The 18,009-nt window shown below is 38.0% G+C and overlaps 1 pseudogene; it reads left to right on the top strand.

Annotated features, from left to right (window-relative positions):
* The first annotated feature begins 567 nt into the window (after positions 1-567).
* LOC138700502 (ATP synthase subunit a-like) lies at positions 568-1,551 on the top strand (annotated as a pseudogene).
* The last annotated feature ends 16,458 nt before the right edge of the window (positions 1,552-18,009 follow it).

An 18,009-nucleotide genomic window follows, 5' to 3' on the forward strand; every position in this document is an offset into this window, starting at 1 on the left:
GAGAATAGTTCTTAGTTCTCACTTCATACGTGTTCTTAGATTCAGTATAAATTCTTAATTTTAGTAGCGTAGTTCATTTCCGTGATATAGTACATAAAAGGAACAAAAATAAATACTATCCGATAAAACTCGCAAAATACAAAATTAATTATCAACATAGCTTAGACTGTAGCGAGTTGGACTTGCGATCTGAGGTACGATCGGTTATGGGTTCCAATGCAGCTTGGGCAAATAGTATAAGTATAGTATAAATCAATTAACTGAGTACTAAAAATAAATGAATCATCAGATGACTGAAAGCAAGTAATGGTCTCTTAAACCAAATTATAGTAATTTAGCAATCACTTCTGATGAGAAAATTTAGTTAAATAATAACATTATCTTGTCAAGATAAAATTATTCGGACGAATAATTTTCTATTCCACAAATAATACCTTTAAGAGGATTAATACTATTTCTATTCTTCTCTATTATATTTATGCTATTTAATTCTATAAATTATTTCTCATATATTCCAATTAAATCATTAACAGAAAAAAAAACTAATATAAAAATTATAAATTGAAAATGTTGAGTAACTTATTTTCAGTATTTGACCCATCGACAAGTAGGCCTATAATAAATTTATCATTAAATTGAATTAGCACTATATTAGGACTATTTATTATTCCAATAAGATTTTGATTAATTCCATCACGACACTATATTTTATGAAATAAATTGTTAATAAATCTACATATAGAATTCAAAACATTACTTGGAATAAAAAATGTTTATGAAGGAGCTTCATTTATCTTCATCTCTTTATTTTCAATAATTATATTCAATAGTTTTCTAGGCCTATTCCCATATATTTTCACCAGAACAAGCCACATAGTATTAACATTATCTCTAGCATTACCCCTAGCAGTTAGTTTCATATTATTTGGTTGAATTAATAATACTCAACATATATTTGCACACCTAGTACCACAAGGAACTCCTCCAGTCTTAATACCATTTATAGTATGTATTGAAACAATCAGAAATATAATTCGGCCTGGCACACTTGCGGTACGACTAGCAGCCAATATAATTGCCGGACATTTATTATTAACCTTGCTAGGAAATACAGGTCCATCCTTGAACTATATAATATTAAGATTATTAATCATAACTCATCGCATTATTAATTCTAGAATCAGCAGTAGCTATTATTCAATCCTATGTATTTGCAGTACTAAGTACCTTATATTCTAGAGAAGTAAATTAATGACAAGACACGCAAACCACCCATTTCACTTGGTTGACCAAAGTCCATGACCATTAACGGGAGCTATTGGAGCAATAGTAACAATAACAGGTATAATTAAATGATTTCATCAATATAATCAAGAATTATTAATAATCGGTATAACTATTATATTATTAACAATAATTCAATGATGGCGAGATATTGTCCGAGAAGGAACTTATCAAGGATTACATACCAAAATAGTAACAAAAGGATTACGGTGAGGTATAATCCTATTTATTATTTCAGAAGTATTCTTCTTCATTTCATTCTTTTGAGCATTCTTCCACAGAAGATTATCTCCCACCATTGATATTGGATCTCTATGACCACCTATAGGAATTTATCCCTTTAATCCACTACAAATCCCGCTATTAAATACAGCCATTTTACTAGCATCAGGAGTTACTGTAACATGAGCACATCATGGTCTCTTAGAGAATAATTATAATCAAGCACTGCAAGGCCTATTCTTTACAGTTGTATTAGGAATTTATTTTACCGTCCTACAAGCTTATGAATATATAGAAGCACCCTTTACCATTGCAGATTCCTTCTATGGTTCTACATTCTTTATTGCAACAGGTTTCCACGGATTACATGTAATTATTGGAACAACCTTCTTAATAACATGTCTATTACGACACTTAACATTACATTTTTCATCCAATCACCACTTTGGATTTGAAGCAGCAGCCTGATATTGACACTTTATAGATGTTGTATGATTATTTTTATATATGTCTATTTACTGATGAGGAAGATAACATAATTTATCTAATATAAATAGTATATTTGACTGATTTAATTTTTTTGAGGACTTTCCCAACTATGAGCCGAATGTCAATCCCAAGGCAAATACTCTGTTAAACTTCATCTATGCCGGCCACCGTAGCGATCCGATCCGCTCTGGATCATGAAGGAATTCGTGGTGGACAAAGCGGGTGCAATGGGTTTTCTCAGTGTTCTCCTGTTTCCTCGCATCTTCATCATCATCTGTGTCCGGATCATTGTGATTTCATGGATTCAAGTTATATGCGCAGGGATCAAAACATTACGTCTTCAATACCAGAAGCGCCGGTTGTGTACAGACGTTGCATAATCATACCGTAATCAGTCTTTTCGACATTCATAACTTTTTGTTAATAGGCCTACACATGTTGAACTGAAAACTGTAATAATATTAAAACAATTTTTCTTTGTAACAATTTACAAAATTAAATTGAAGACAACTCAGTTTACGGTCAGATTTAGACAAAAATGTGACTAAATTTATCTTTCGAATAGTGTAATTTCTGGACAAGTACAGTAGGTCTTATTATTAATGTAATTATTGAATGTAATTAGCTACCACTGCCACCGGGTATTTACCCATTTGCGGTGTGAATAAATACATACATACATAATTTTGAACGTTAGTGAAGAATGTCCTGCATAGATTTGAACTATACGGGTACGTAGCGTTTCTGAAATTTGTATTCTGCAGTGTTTTTATTCCAGCGTTCTTTTCTTTTTCTTTCAACTACTTTTGTGTCCCTGTTAAACTAGTATATACTATAGCACAGCTGAACAATTGAGTGCGCAATTAGATCTGTGGTACTCCAGACTCTATAAGAGCCCTGGGCGTGCTCGTATGTGTACATAAAAGCCACGCACGATGTTGCATATCAAAGAGTTGAACGTTGGGAGCATGGAGCTAAACTTGAAGTACGCACGTCTTGACATACAAAGCATTTTCTAGCTCGTGGTTTTGTGAGGATAGAGTACAATAGCTCGGTCTTTTGTGGTATTAAAACTGTGGGGAACAGTTTCGTCTTCTACAAAAATTCCAACTCTTGTTGAACGTATAATTTTCTTATGTAGCTTGTCTGAAAATACATCTAATTTGGTTTTTGTATTTCTTTTCAGGTAAGCAAGAAAACATCACAGAAAAAGGACTTAAGAATGCGGTACTTCCCGTTTATATTAAAGTACGTATTCGTATATTCCATTAACTTTATTTTTTCCTATTTCTTCTCTTCTTCCGTCTTTACTTTCTCGCTTCTTCTCTTGCTTCTTCCTCTTGCTTCTCCCTCTTTTTTCCTGATTCCTCTCGTCTTCAACCTGCTCCTTTCTCTCTTTTTGCTTCTGCCCTTTCTCCTTTTGACACTGCTGCTTCACTTTCTTTTGCTCCCATCTGTTTGTTTTTTTTTCTGCTCCTTTCTTATTTTACCTGTTCATCTCTTCTTCCACGTGCTCCTTCCTCTCTTTTTCCTTCTGTTCCTTCCTCTCTTTTTCCTTCTGCTCCTTCCTCTCTTTTTCTTCTACTCCTTACTCTCTTTTTCCTTCTGTTCCTTCCTCTCTTTTTCCTTCTGCTCCTTCCTCTCTTTTTCTTCTACTCCTTCCTCTCTTTTTCCTTCTTCTTCCTCTCTTTTTCTTCTGCTCCTTCCTCTCTTTTTCCTTCTGCTCCTTCCTCTCTCTTTCCTTCTGCTCCTTCCTCTCTTTTTCTATTACTCCTTCCTCTCTTTTCCTTCTTCTCTTTCCTCTCTTTTTCCTTCTGCTCCTTCCTATCTTTTTCCTTCTGTCCCTTTCTCTCTTTTCCTTCTGCTTCTTCGTCTCTTTTTTCTTCTACTCCTTCCTCTCTTTTTTCTTCTACTCCTTCCTCTCTTTTTCCTTCTGCTCCTTCCTCTCTTTTTCTTCTACTCCTTCCTATCTTTTTCCTTCTTCTCCTTCTCCTCTTTTTCCTTCTGCTTCTTCCTCTCTTTTTCCTTCTGTTCCTTCCTCTCTTTTTCCTTCTGTTTCTTCCTCTCTTTTTCCTTCTGTTTCTTCCTCTCTTTTTCCTTCTGTTCCTTCCTCTCTTTTTCCTTCTGCTTCTTCCTCTCTTTTTCTTCTACTCCTTCCTCTTTTTCCTTCTGCTCCTTCCTCTGTTTTTCTTCTACTCCTTCCTCTCTTTTTCCTTCTTCTCCTTCTTCTCTTTTTCCTTCTGCTCCTTCCTCTCTTTTTCCTTCTGTTTCTTTTTTCCTTCTGTTCCTTCCTCTCTTTTTCCTTCTGTTCCTTCCTCTCTTTTTCCTTCTGCTCCTTCCTTTCTTTTTCTTCTACTCCTTCCTCTCTTTTTCCTTCTTCTCTTTCCTCTCTTTTTCCTTCTTCTCCTTCCTCTCTTTTTCCTTCTGCTCGTTGCTCTCTTTTTCCTTCTGCTCGTTGCTCTCTTTTTCCTTCTGCTCGTTGCTCTCTTTTTCCTTCTGCTCCTTCCTCTCTTTTTCCTTCTGCTCCTTCCTCTCTTTTTCCTTCTACTCCTTCCTCTCTTGCTCCTGCCTCTTTTTCCTTCCACTCCTTCCTCTCTTTCTCCTTCTACTCCTTTCTCTCTTTTTCCTTCTGCTCCTTCCTCTCTTTTTCCTTCTGCTCCTTCCTCTCTTTTTCCTTCTGCTCCTTCCTCTCTTTTTCCTTCTACTCCTTCCTCTCTTGCTCCTTCCTCTCTTTTTCCTTCTACTCCTTCCTCTCTTTTTCCTTCTACACCTTCCTCTCCTTCTCTTTCTACTCCTTTCTCTCTTTTCCCTTCTGCTCCTTCCTTTCTTTTTCCTTCTCCTCCCTCCATTTTTCCTTCTGCTCCTTTCTCTCTTTTTCCTTCTGCTCCTTCCTCTCTTTTTCCTTCTTCTTCTTCCTCTCTTTTTTCTCCTGATCCTTCCTGTCTTTTTCCTCCAGCTCCCTCTCTTCTTCCTCCTGCTCCTTCCTCCCTTCTCCTCCTCTTGCTCACTATTCTTTTTCCTGCTCCTTTCTCTCTCTTTTGTCTTGTCTCTGTTTCCTTTCTTCTTCCGCCTCCTCTTCTTGCTCCTTCTCTTTCCGCTACTTCTTAGCACTTAGTGGTTACCGTGCATGCCGTTGGATCCATTGTTCGTGGGTTCAAACCCGGCTTAGGACACTGTTCTGGAAGGCAATAAAATTCTTAAAAGTTTTATACTTCGAAAAGAAAAGGTGGCTCTGTGTTGTATATTTATAGCACGTAAAATATTTTTTTCTCAGATTACGAGGGCATAGGGAAAAAATTGACAGGTCATCTTTCATCCCCATCAAAAATTAGTCTACAGGTAGCACAGTGGACTTCTATAAGTGTGATTTGCCCACTCTCTACCTGCAATAAAATTTTACCATCCATCCATTTCCGCGCTTGTTCTGAAGCTGAGCGGGGATAGAACGCTTCAGAAAGATCAACTTCAAGTCAAGCGTGGAGTGAGATCTCTGCCATTGATTCAATAGCAATTAAACTTCTCTCCTCCTCTGCCGGCAATATTTACTTTTCTTGACAGACATTATGGAACAAAGTATAGTTTGTATTTAGTTGTATAGAAGTGTGTTGCTTGTGTCAACGCTCCTCGTCGGAAATAATTCTCAACAAATGTAAACGAATTTATAGTGGCCAGAAACTATATTAGAGTAAATTTCCTAGAGGTGCTCCATTTCCCTCTATCGTAATTAGGATTGTCAACTGTTTTTGAAGAAAATACGGGGGACTAGACCTAAGCGATCTATAGGCCACTCGGTATTTCGTGAAACATACCTGCGCGACAGGGGAAGGGGAAGAAGAAAGTGAAGTAAGAAGCTTTCCTCCTTCGCTTCGCTTCTACTCGTAGCAAGTAAGCTCACTCACCCTCACCATAAAGTCCTTACTACAGGGTGGGCCAAAAGGCACGCACCGTAGAGATTTGACTTATTCTTCGGTTACATGTTTCAGATATCTCAGAATTGTAGCAGAGTGCCGTGCTATGACACCAAACTTGGTGACTAATGTTTTACGGAACATGGCTGACCGTTTACAGACATGTTTTAACATGAACGATTCTTATATTGAACACATAATAGAATAATCCCTATGGTGCGTGACTTTTGGCCCACTCTGTGTATGCTACGGCGCATGCAAGCATTTGGTTTCACGAGATAATGAGTGACCTATACAATATTTTACATGAAAAATTGGCATTATTGAGTTAACGTTACTAGAAACAACTTTATTCTACACTTAGGCAATTGGGCTTAAATTAAGGCTATTTTGAGACGTCTTGCCTCGTGTAATAGTATTAAACATATTATAAAAATTCCCTACATGAATGAGTAGTTGAAGTTGACTATTATAATTAAATTATAATTCTATATATATATATATATATATATATATATATATATATATATATATATATATATATATATATTATAATTAAAATAATTATTTGCAGTTCTGATTTTATTAGAGGTGTCGTGCTCCTGTTTCAGATATTTGTTCACGCTGATAAAATATCATACAATGGAGTTTTATTATATTAACCTGAACGCTGCATAGTATAGCTCGCGCAAGGAACGATTACCGAAAAACAGTGGTGGCGTTACTGTCTGTTTTGACGTGTGTATGTAGGCACGCCGAAGGGGTGAGAGGTACTGGACGATAGAAGTACTGTCTCTTCCAAGAAGATGAACAAATGTGGACATCGCTGTGGAAATAGAGAATGTAGCAAGAGAAAAATTCGAAGCTAATTAAACGCGCAGCATAAGTTTACGAATGAAATAATGATACCGTGCGATACAAGACACGTATTCACATGCAATGGAAGAAACTAAAGTCGTAATGTAACTATCACAACGCAAGACTGATTCTATCGATGTCATTTTTCTTCCGACTGTACTCTTGAATATCATTTAAGCTATCTCGTGACCTTTCCTGTCGCGCGCTCTTCCTTATCGCATTGTTTCATTCGCATTCCTTCCGTCGGTATTCCCTGCTTGCGAGATCTTTAACAACATAAATTGTTGTCCTTGTAAATTTTATGTTATTGGCTAACAAGTAAACCTTCAGGTGGGGTAAAAAAATAAAGACTTACCTTTATTACCATTCGATTAAGCATTAAAATCAATGCAAAATACGTAAATTTTACAACTCGAACGCAATGAACACCAGAGATCGCGACCAATCAAGATCAAGTTGATATGGGCTACTTAGATTGCAAATAACTATATCACGCAGCAGTGCTAGCCGCGAGAGCGAAGACAGTACTGCTGAAGAAGCGCTGTCTGCTAGTTTTTACATTGCAGTTTATTGTGTAATGTTATGTGTAGTGAGCTGAAGAAGATGAACCCCGTGAATATAGTGATTAATATTCTGGATAAACTAAATGAAGAGGGTTATAAGGAGACAGTGAAATGTCGCGGAAGGAACTTGAAATTGTTGATGATATATAGGCCTATGACTTATTAAAGAGTTATGAATCGGAAGCAGTTGAAGAAAGTCATACTCTGGACACTGATGAAAATGAACCATGAAATGATGACAATGTCATGCCTCATGTACGAGAATGTGAGACTGAAAAAACAAATACTACGTCAGAAGAGGAATTAAGTACTTCACAAAGTTCCGGTTCTCAATACGCTCCGTCCCCTCCCAAAACATCCCGAGTCATTGACTTTGAAGAAAAATGTAAAGTAACAGAGTATTGGATTCTGCCAGGTGTACCGACAAACAAAAAGAGAAAGTTTAACCATAAGTCATGGAGCAGTATGAAACATAAATTCATGTGGTTAACACACGAAAGTCAACTGTCAAAAGATTGCAACTCATAGCCTAAGCCGTATTTGGTGGTATGATTTTGGACAGTTTGGACATGTACAATGACGATCAAGTTTTTAATACAGACGAATGTGGGTTCCATAAGGAAATGCCTTTCGGCAGAACATTAGAACGTCAAGGAACCAGTAAAGTATATGGTGTCGTGCAATCCAAGGGGGCAACTACACATTCCTACACTATAATGCCAGTGGTTTCTAAAGCTGGAAAACTGATGCCAAAGTTACTACTTATTCTCCAAGAACCGAAAGTTATAAGTCAAAGAGTTGCGGAACGCATTTTCCAGAGTGACAACCTTGTAGTAAAATGGAAAAATGACCAAAAAATATGGATACAATTCTTACGAGAAATATTCCTTCCTAATTCTGCAACTTGCAATCTTCTGCTGTTGGACTCGTATAGTGTCCACTGCGACGAAAATACAATTAAGCAACTGTTAGAAGAAGGGAACTATGGTCTTGAAAAACTAGTAGTTAAAATCATACCACCAAATACGACTTATGAGTTGCAATCTTTGGACAGGTACTTTTTTCGAAAGTATAAGCATATGATTTGACACATTTCTCATAATGTAGATTTTGATGATTCATCTGATACATTACAACAAAGCAATAATATACTGAAATTACAGTCGCTTGTTTACCAGCAGTTTCTTTCTCCACGATTCCAACAGGCGCATGGGTATGGTTGGGTATTAGCTGAATTGGGATCCAGAAGTGGACAACGTTTTCAAAACACTACAGAGTACTGTAACCGAAATGTACAAGGAATATGTACGATATGTGCAAAGTCAGCCTGTATAAAGTGCGGGTGGTGTACTGACAATTTGTGTTTCCAACATTTTGCATTATCTATCACTGTTGTGCGTCATATGTTTCTGGATAAAAACAAATCAGATTCTGGAATACGATGCGTTAAGTAACATGATGACCACATCATCGCTTTCCTTCTTATGCATTAATCGCTAGTTGAAGGTGTGTTTTCTTGCTGATTGAAGCCTCGTGTTCTGCGCTGTGTATCGCACTTGATAATTGCAGTCGAGTTACGAAATTTTAGGATTAGTCATATTTTATTATGCTGATTCCAAAAATATAAGTTTCATTTTCATTGTTTTTTACCTCAGGTGAAGGTTTACTTGTAAGACCGCACCGTATACGAGCCTGGCTCTTACCGTAGTGGCTAGAAACATTTTTGTTTTATAATTTTAATTTGTACTCTCTAGCTAGCTAGTTAAATAAATAAATAAATAAATAAATAAATAAATAAATAAAATAAAAAAATTAATTAATGCCGAGGTTTACGTATAGTGTTTGACTATGGGATAAATTTGCTCATTTTAGACATGGGTTCAATATAAAAAATGGTGCAGACTCAATTATTGGTAGAAACATAAATAGTTCGACACGTAATCTCTCACACATGTTAGATTCTATAATAAACCTGGGCCTTCAGTACAGCCCCAGAGATCGACCATTAAAAAAATGTACACAGTTCGGAGCAGGTCAGAGCGTTTTATACTTGGTGTTGAACAATGATAATAAAGTACCATTAGAACTTGTTTTCGAAAACAACCCATCGAAGAACATGTTTAAGTTTCGATGATTGAGTTCGACTGCTGCTATTTTTAGGACTCATGCAAAAAGTGCAGCTAGACTTCGGCATAGATCTTACAATGTGTTAACAGCACAAAGAGAAACAATGTTGCTAGCATGGTGTTTATCTGTCATCCTGCAAAGAGCGAACGGGATGCTGACCCCGAGAACAGAGGCGCACTGTGTGTTGGCTGCCCTTCATTGTGTTGGCTGGCCTCTAACTTGACCCCAAACAACAGGGGCATATCCCCTCGATAGCATTCCTCCGGCCTGAGCTGGCTACTGTGCATGACGTCATCTGCCACTGACGCTGACGCTGGAACAGTTGGCTTGATCCACATGCACATTTAAATATCTCAAGTGTCTATACGCACATTTTTGTTTGATGGAAGTTGCGGACGTCGTCAGTTTTGTCATTCGAAATTACTGCAGATGTGATCGTCCTGATTTGGTCAACTGAGACTTCTCTTGAACCGTACGAAGTGGAATGCTATGCCTGAAGCGGGGCTCTACAGGGTAATTCAAAATCTCTGCGACAAACTCTGAGGGATGATAGATCTAACAATAAGGAACCCTTTTTGTTAAACAACCTATATCTTTTGACGCTTCGTTTCGAAGTTACCGTTGAAAATGTTTTTGCGCGGGCGTATGTCAATGTATGCGAATGTGTGCACCCCTGTTTGTTTGTTGATATTTTGTAAGAGACGAGAAGGGTTGTTGTTGTTTTTTTATGTTTAATGTTCAATACGTTTTCCTTTCAGTTCAGTCTAATCATGAATTGGGAATGGATGTCTACACTTTTCCCGACTTAGCCGACATGGTAATGTGTTATGGGGAGGCTCGCGGAAACGGAAGCAGAGACCTTTACATGTACCAACAACAGTTTCAAAACAGAAATCATCCTCACCACACAATGTTTTGCTGGACTTTATCAGCGCCTTCGAGACGATGGGTATCTTCGTTCCCGGCGCATTGGTGGAAGACCGCATAGACATCCATTCTCAATTGATAGTTACACTGAACTGAAAGGAAAAGGTATTGAACATTAAACGTAAACAAACAACAACAATCCTTCTCGTCTCTTACAAAATATCAACAAACAAGCATACATTGATGTATGCCCGCGCAAAAACATTTTCAACGATAACTTCGAAACGACGCGTCAAAAGACATAGGTTGTTTAACAAAAAGGTTCCTTATTCTTAGATCTGTCACTCCTTAGAGTTTGTTGCAGATGTTTTGAATCACCCTGTATGTATGTAAGATGTAATGCATACTCTAATAACTAGGGTCCGGAAGTTGATGAAATACTTTTCCTGAGACATCACAAACAATCCAGGATGTAATACAAACTCGTTTCATTTTAATATGAACTAAAATAGCATAAGTTCCTTTTATTTTGATTTTTTTTTTTTTTTTTAATTTTTCGACCTCTTATTGTCTATTGGTAATTCTTTTTTTTTTTTAGAAAATCTTCTACTTTTTGCTGCATTTTTGCCCCTTTCTGCTTACGAACGGCCTTTCTTACGTTGTAGTCTCAGTCTGCGTATATTTGAGAACCTACTGCAGATTGCTTACGCTATTCGACTACATCTTACAAGAATTGTCCTTATGGTTGTATCAGCCTTGACTCCTGACAACGTGTGTTAGTGCTTCCTCCCCACTCAACGCAACATATCAATTACTGCAGCCGCAGTGCCCACAGTTTGCATATTGTATCTCACAAGTGAAGATGTAAAAAATGCCGGAAGTAAAACGAAGCACACCAAGTTTTGTGCGGCAGTTAATGACTGAGTTTGGTATCAATGTATTTTTCACAGATGGTAGTATACTATTTTATTTGTATTTTACTATTAAAATGTAATATTTTCCATAATGTTGTCCACCGTTGTGGCTGAGGGGTTAGCGAGTCTAACTCCGAACCCAGCGGTCCCGGGTTCGATTCCCGGTCAGGACCAGCTGTCTGGCTGAGGTTTTTGGGTTTTTTCCGTCACTCCTATGGATGAATATCAGGTAACTTTATCAGGCGATTGGAACCCCACTCATCTTCGCCACTTCCTTTCCTCCCCCTTCATCCTTTCCTCATCATCCCGTTTCTGGTTTTTCAGATCACTCTACCGGCAGCCTCCCAAAGCTGCTGACTCTCTCGACCGGCCTCCGTGGTATGTAGTTCAGCGATGGGGATGGCTTCTGCAGTGGCACCCGAGACGGACCTACTCGGTGGAGGAGTTTCGCCTCGGACCGACAGGGGGACATTGGGGGAATTTGCCAAAGCAGGAATGGTGTATGGATTCTGTCGGCTGTAGGGACCGGTGGTTAAGGGAATCATGTGGTTAGGGCGATGCGCGTAGGGGATCTGTGTCACGCAACTCGTTCCATATCGAGGTTAGCGCAATAGATCTCAATAGGTCGCAGTGCTGGGCAATCCATGCCCCCTTCAGTTAAATTCCATTCCACTAAGTTTCTATCACGTTAACGATTTGAGAGTACTTTAATTTCAATTATTAATAAGTCACTTTAAGTAATGGCTCTTTGGTAACAAGTGCTTCAGTCTAGGTCTGGGATCTAAGTATCGAGGAGGGTACAGCGTTGTGTAAAGCAGAGCGTGCAGCAGGTAGTGTTTGTTCGCATCTTTCCCACTCATTGCTGTGGAGGTGTGTTTCTATGCGTTAGAAATTTACTGGTATGTTCTTTACACTGAAGAGCAGCCTATTTCAGTGTTTTTCTGTCATTTGCAGTTTCCTTATACCTATATATCGTTAGCAAAGTTGTAATTACTGTGTTGTTAATGGTTTTATAGATTAATTTTATTCAATTAAAACTTATATATAACTATAAATTTTACCATGAAAACTGTATGTTGCACATGACAGACTGTTCAAAAACAGGCAATAGAGGTGATTTTGTTCTGTTAACCATTTCTCTCAGTGTATTTATTTATTTAGATAGTAAGCAAAGTGGTATCAACGTTTCGGAACGGCAGGAACGTACTCACTGCTGAGCCTTTTGATTAGAATGTAGAATTTGTTGTCTTTTTTCACACATCTAATTAGCAATCGGCTTGACTAAGATTTTCGAAGTTATCGGACAGTCATGGTTTCTGTCATGCTTTCATTAATGATTTTCCTGGTGTGTGCCCCTTTTAGGCCTACCCGGCTAGTAACCATATACACATTCGTATTGGTCATCACGCATGTTTATATAATCCCTTCACTAGTTGTATTCCTGGTGTGCCCTTTGAGAACTACCCGGTATTACCCATAGAAATAGACATGGGAATCATGCATATTGAACCGAAAAACCAGAAATTAAATACACTAGAACAGTATGAAATATACAGACACACAGAAACTCACCCACAACGTATCCTCAATACACAATTAAATTTCAGAATACACCCTATTTGACTCCACACTACTGAACACGAACACACCCACCATCAAAGCAATTCCAGAAAAAAAACCGGAAACAAGCAAGGCCCTCATTAGTTCTAAAGATGACTAAGAGTGCAGTGAAAAATAGTCAATTTAACATTAGAAAGTTGTTTCTATAACTAAATCTTAAATAATAGTTTTAATCGCGAGAAACTCTGGTAGATTCTATGGATGGATAATTCAGCATAGCCCTGGGCACAACGGCGGAGTGGAACGGAACTCAGAAACCCCCGCCCGTGTCCTTTTCGCTTACACTACCTTATAAACAAATGTACGAGGGAGATCCAGGAAATAACGACCGTTTTGTTATATTAATTAAAAAAAATATTTATTTGAAAAAACAAAGTCTCTTACATAACTGAAGCTTCCTTTACTTCTCTACATAATCACCACCTACATTTAAACATTTGTGGTATCTGTTCACTAGCTTTAGAATTCCCGTGTTATACTCCTCTGCCGCCAGTTCATTAAGCCAGGTGTTCACTGTCTTCTTCAACTTTTTATCACTTCCAAAACGCGTACCACCCAGAAAGTCTTTCAGCTTAGTGAAAAGGTGAAAATCGCTAGGAGCAAGGTTTGGACTATAGGGCGGATGATCAAAGATTTCCCAACCGAATTGATCCAGCAATTCTCGAGTTGAAGCAGCAGTGTGCGGGCGGGCGTTGTCGTCAAGAAGCACAACTCCTCTCGAAAGCATTCCTCGCCTCTTGTTTTGGATGGCTCGCCGTAGTTTTCGTAAAGTCTCACAATAATGATTTCCATTGATCGTAGTGCCTTTTGGCATGAAATCCAGCAAAAGAACACCTTTGCGATCCCAAAAGACAGTAGCCATGACTTTTTGTGTTGTGAGAGTCTGTTTGAATTTTCTCGGTTTCTTGGGTGATGAGGGATGATGCCACTGACGTGATTGGCGCTTGGTCTCTGGGGTGTTGTGAGACATCCAGGTCTCATCACTAGTCACAATTTGATCAAGAAAGGCGTCTCCATCTGTGTGATATCGCATCAAGAATGTCAATGCTGAGGCCATTCTCTGAGTTTTGTGTTGATCACTCAGTTGCCGTGGAACCCATCGTGCACAGATTTTGTGGTAGCCAAGATGTTGCGACACAATTTCACCAAGCAAAGAACGAGAAATGTCAGGAAAGGCAATATGCAATTCGTCGAGTGATGTGCGCCTGTCTTGCAAGATTCTGTCGTTCACTTTAGTCTTCAGGTCTTCTGTGATGAGTGATGGGCGTCCGGGTCGAGTTTCATCGTGGTCATTTGTTCGCCCATTGTTGAACATTTCGCACCATTTTCTCACATTTCTTTCATTGATTACAGTATCACCATACACTTCTTTCAATTGTCTGTAAATTTCTGCAGGTTTCAAATGTCGGGCATTCAAAAATCGAATCACACTCCTCACCTCACAGTCGGCGGGATTATCAATCACGTCGTTCATTTTGAAGTAACACAAAATGCACAATGGCGACTTGTTGCAACCAGTACGCACAACATTATGAGAACACATGTTAAGGAAGCCAGTTGACCTTCAAACAAGGAAGGGGAGTCAGCTGCGCGGCGGGTATGCGCGAACGGTCGTTATTTCCTGGATCCCCCGCATCAGTGATGGATTTCAGGCTACCAGCGAGAGGTGAAATTTCGTAAAAGTTATGATTTCTGCCTTATACAATCCGTCTCTGAGCAATGCTTACCTTCCTGCCTACTCGTATCGCCCGAGGAAAGTTAAGTGGGGAGTTAAGGGGAAATGTACAGTGACTCGATTGAGCTATTTGTGCCCAGACATAAATGCTTAAAACCACTCAGCATGTGACGATACATTTATAACCTACCTCAAAGTATAGACGTCAACTTTTCTCTTGCGTTCTTCACCAACATAATCATCATACACATTTTTATATATAGTGTCGTAGTGGTGCATTATATTATGTTTTAGTCTTCTTTTTATTATTTTCTGACATGTAAGGCACTGAGAATGTTCTCCAGCTGCTACAAAAAATAGCTTTCCCGTAACATATGAAAAGAACATGGTTGGTGATCACGTTTCTTTCGTTTCCCTACGTCCATTATGCATTACAGATAATCACAACTCAAGAGACAAAGAATTCTGAACAGTAAACTAGAGAACCCCATTCCTTCTCCTCCTCCACCACGATACCACCCCTACTCTGTGCTCGCGAGTTATTTCTTCGACTCTCCTCCTTCAGCGGAGTTCTCGCCTTCAATGAGCACTAGAGATGGCCGATATTTCACAAACCGATATTTTGTCACAGGTATTTTTTTGTCACAGATAAACCTGTGACTGATGACGCGAAATCTGTGACAAAATATCGCTATCGAAATCTGCTCCGTATTCAGTACTCTGTCACCGTTGCAACGTCTGTGACTGATATTTTCTCCTCTACGTCGTGGGTTTGCGCATGTGCATGATACAATAACAGCAATCGGGCTGTGATATTTGATTATTTTTTCGTGATATTTTGTTCAATATTATTTTTTTTCAAAGTGATGATGTGTTGCAAAGTTATTAGCGGCATTATAATAATATAATCATGAATCTGACATTTTGTTTTCATATTTTAGTCTGTATATATGTTTTATAAATATTCTATGTATTCCCCCGAGATCTTCACATTTTCATATTAAGCTTACTGTCAATTTACTGTATATTAATGTGTAAGTATTTTCCACTCAGTTAAAACCGAACGAGACAAAACTGGTTAATATGATGGGCAACTTATTTCGCTAAACTAACCTTTAGGTAATTTCCTTCGTATCCCCTTATACACCTTGCATATACAAATCTGTGACAGACAGGTTTGGTTGGTTTAAGTTTTTATTATGCCTAGACATATACGATCAACGACTAAACTAGCGTTGAGGTAGTTCCCTTCGTACTCCGCATATACGAATCTGTGACAGGTTAGGTTTGGTTAGTTTAGGCTTTGTTATGCCTTGGATATACGATCAACTGCATCTCCACATAAAATCAAATTCAACGATTTTCACTTCCGAAATCACCTAAACTACCTCAGCGCTAGTTTAACCCGAGGAACTGTCTCTCCAAAAAAAAAAAATAAATAAATAAATAAATAAATAAATAAAAAAAATAAAAAAAAATATTATAAAATCCTTATAAATGCAACGATTTTCACGTCCGAATTCGCCGAACCTACTTCAGCGCTAGTTTCACCATCTCATTATAAATTATATGATTACACGATTTAAATAATAATAATAATAATAATAATAATAATAATAATAATAATAATAATAATAATAATACCATTGGTTACCAATACTTTATCTTGTATAAAATCCTGTCTGAACAACAGTTTTGTTTTGTAATTACTTTCCATTGTTTTTCCGAATACTGATGTTTCGTTAATTTTTATTCTGACTCAATATTATAATGTTAATGCACGACTTAAAATAATTATTTATCCATTATATTATATACAATAAAAAGGATCAATTTTTAAAACGATTAGGATAATCACATAACCTCAATTTCTCCATACCCAACTACATTAAAAAATTATCAACTGATTCCATATCTAAAATCAACTACGATATAACCTCTTGGTATATAAGGTTAACTTTTTACATGTTTCTGTTGAGTTAGCTTAGTATTTATTTGTTAATGGTACATGTACATAACTTATTCGTTGCATTTTCCCATACACACCACTGATGTGTGGCGTGTATAGAGAATTCGTATTCACATTGCGCTGCTCTTCAATACTTCCTGTTAATTTTGATCGGTGTGACAAAATATCGGTGTAATTCATGCATATCGTGCTTACTTATCGATATAAAATATCGGTGTGACAAAATCACAGATAAAAGTCACAGATATTTAATTGTCACAGTCACAGTTGTCACAGATACTTGGAAATATCGTTTAAGCTCAACTCTAATGAGCACCGTTTGGATAGGACTGGACTAGAGCATTAATGCGAGACCTGTGATACGGTGTCGCGGAGCTATGAGGATCCGAGTGAGAGCAAGAGGCTGTATAAGTAGCAACGATTTTCAAGTCAATATATTTCGTAAATGAGGAAAAACCGAAACGAACGACTATCACCACGTTTATTAACAAACTAAAATTGGCTTAGATATGAATTATCATTAAGTCCGATGTTTAATTTTCATTTCACCCATAGCTCGTTTTTATATGATGAACCGAAAGGGGAATTTGGACCTAAACTAAAACAACGTGTAGACAAAGGTAAGCCATTTAATGTCGTGGACATGTTGAAATTGAAACTAGGTCTTCGGCGTGGAGTGTCGCTCGACTAACCACGCGGCTTTCGTCATCCGTAATGACAGCAGCTACACAGTAAGAAGAAATAAATCAACGGGATGTCGGTACTCGCTTCTGCCGCGCCCACCTCTGCTGGTCGATAGTATCTCCCCCGTCGGACAGGCCTTGTTTCAACAGGCCGTGCCATGCAATTGATACATCAATTAAAAGCGAATCTGCTCCCTGGGACTATCGGGGTATCAATTGGAAAGCAACTTGGACCACTACATGACTAATGAATATGAACGCAGCATCGCAATCAATGTCATTCTCATGTTCACAATATGCCGTTGCTCTGCAAACAAAACCTTCACTTTAGTAATTAAGCCATTGCAGGGACTTTTAATTGCTCTCGTTGTAAATATAACTTACTGTATTGGAGGATTAGATATTACGCGAATCATATTACACACAAATGTTTCTCACTGCATCGGATTCTAATTCCATCACCATCAGCGTCACCGGCGTAGCTCAGTCGGCTGAGGCGCTTGTCTGCCGATCCGGAGTTGCGTTCGGGCGTGAATTCGATTCCCGCTTGGGCTAAATACCTGGTTGTTTTTTCCCCGAGGTTTCCCTCAACCGTAAGGCGAATGTCATGTAACACTGGTCAACAAAATTAAACACATTTTTCGTTAAAAGATAAAAAAGAAATGGGTGATCTTTATAACATTTTTCCTGCTGATTTCAAATCTGTTTTCAAAATTTTTCTGTCGCTCAGGGTTTTTGAGTAATTATATGGAATGCAATTCAAACTTTTCTAGTATTGATACCTTTTAACATTTTACCTAAAATCATATTTATTTACCTAAAATGTGTGT

Source organism: Periplaneta americana, chromosome 5, assembly GCF_040183065.1.
Source record: "Periplaneta americana isolate PAMFEO1 chromosome 5, P.americana_PAMFEO1_priV1, whole genome shotgun sequence".
Lineage (NCBI taxonomy): Eukaryota > Metazoa > Arthropoda > Insecta > Blattodea > Blattidae > Periplaneta > Periplaneta americana.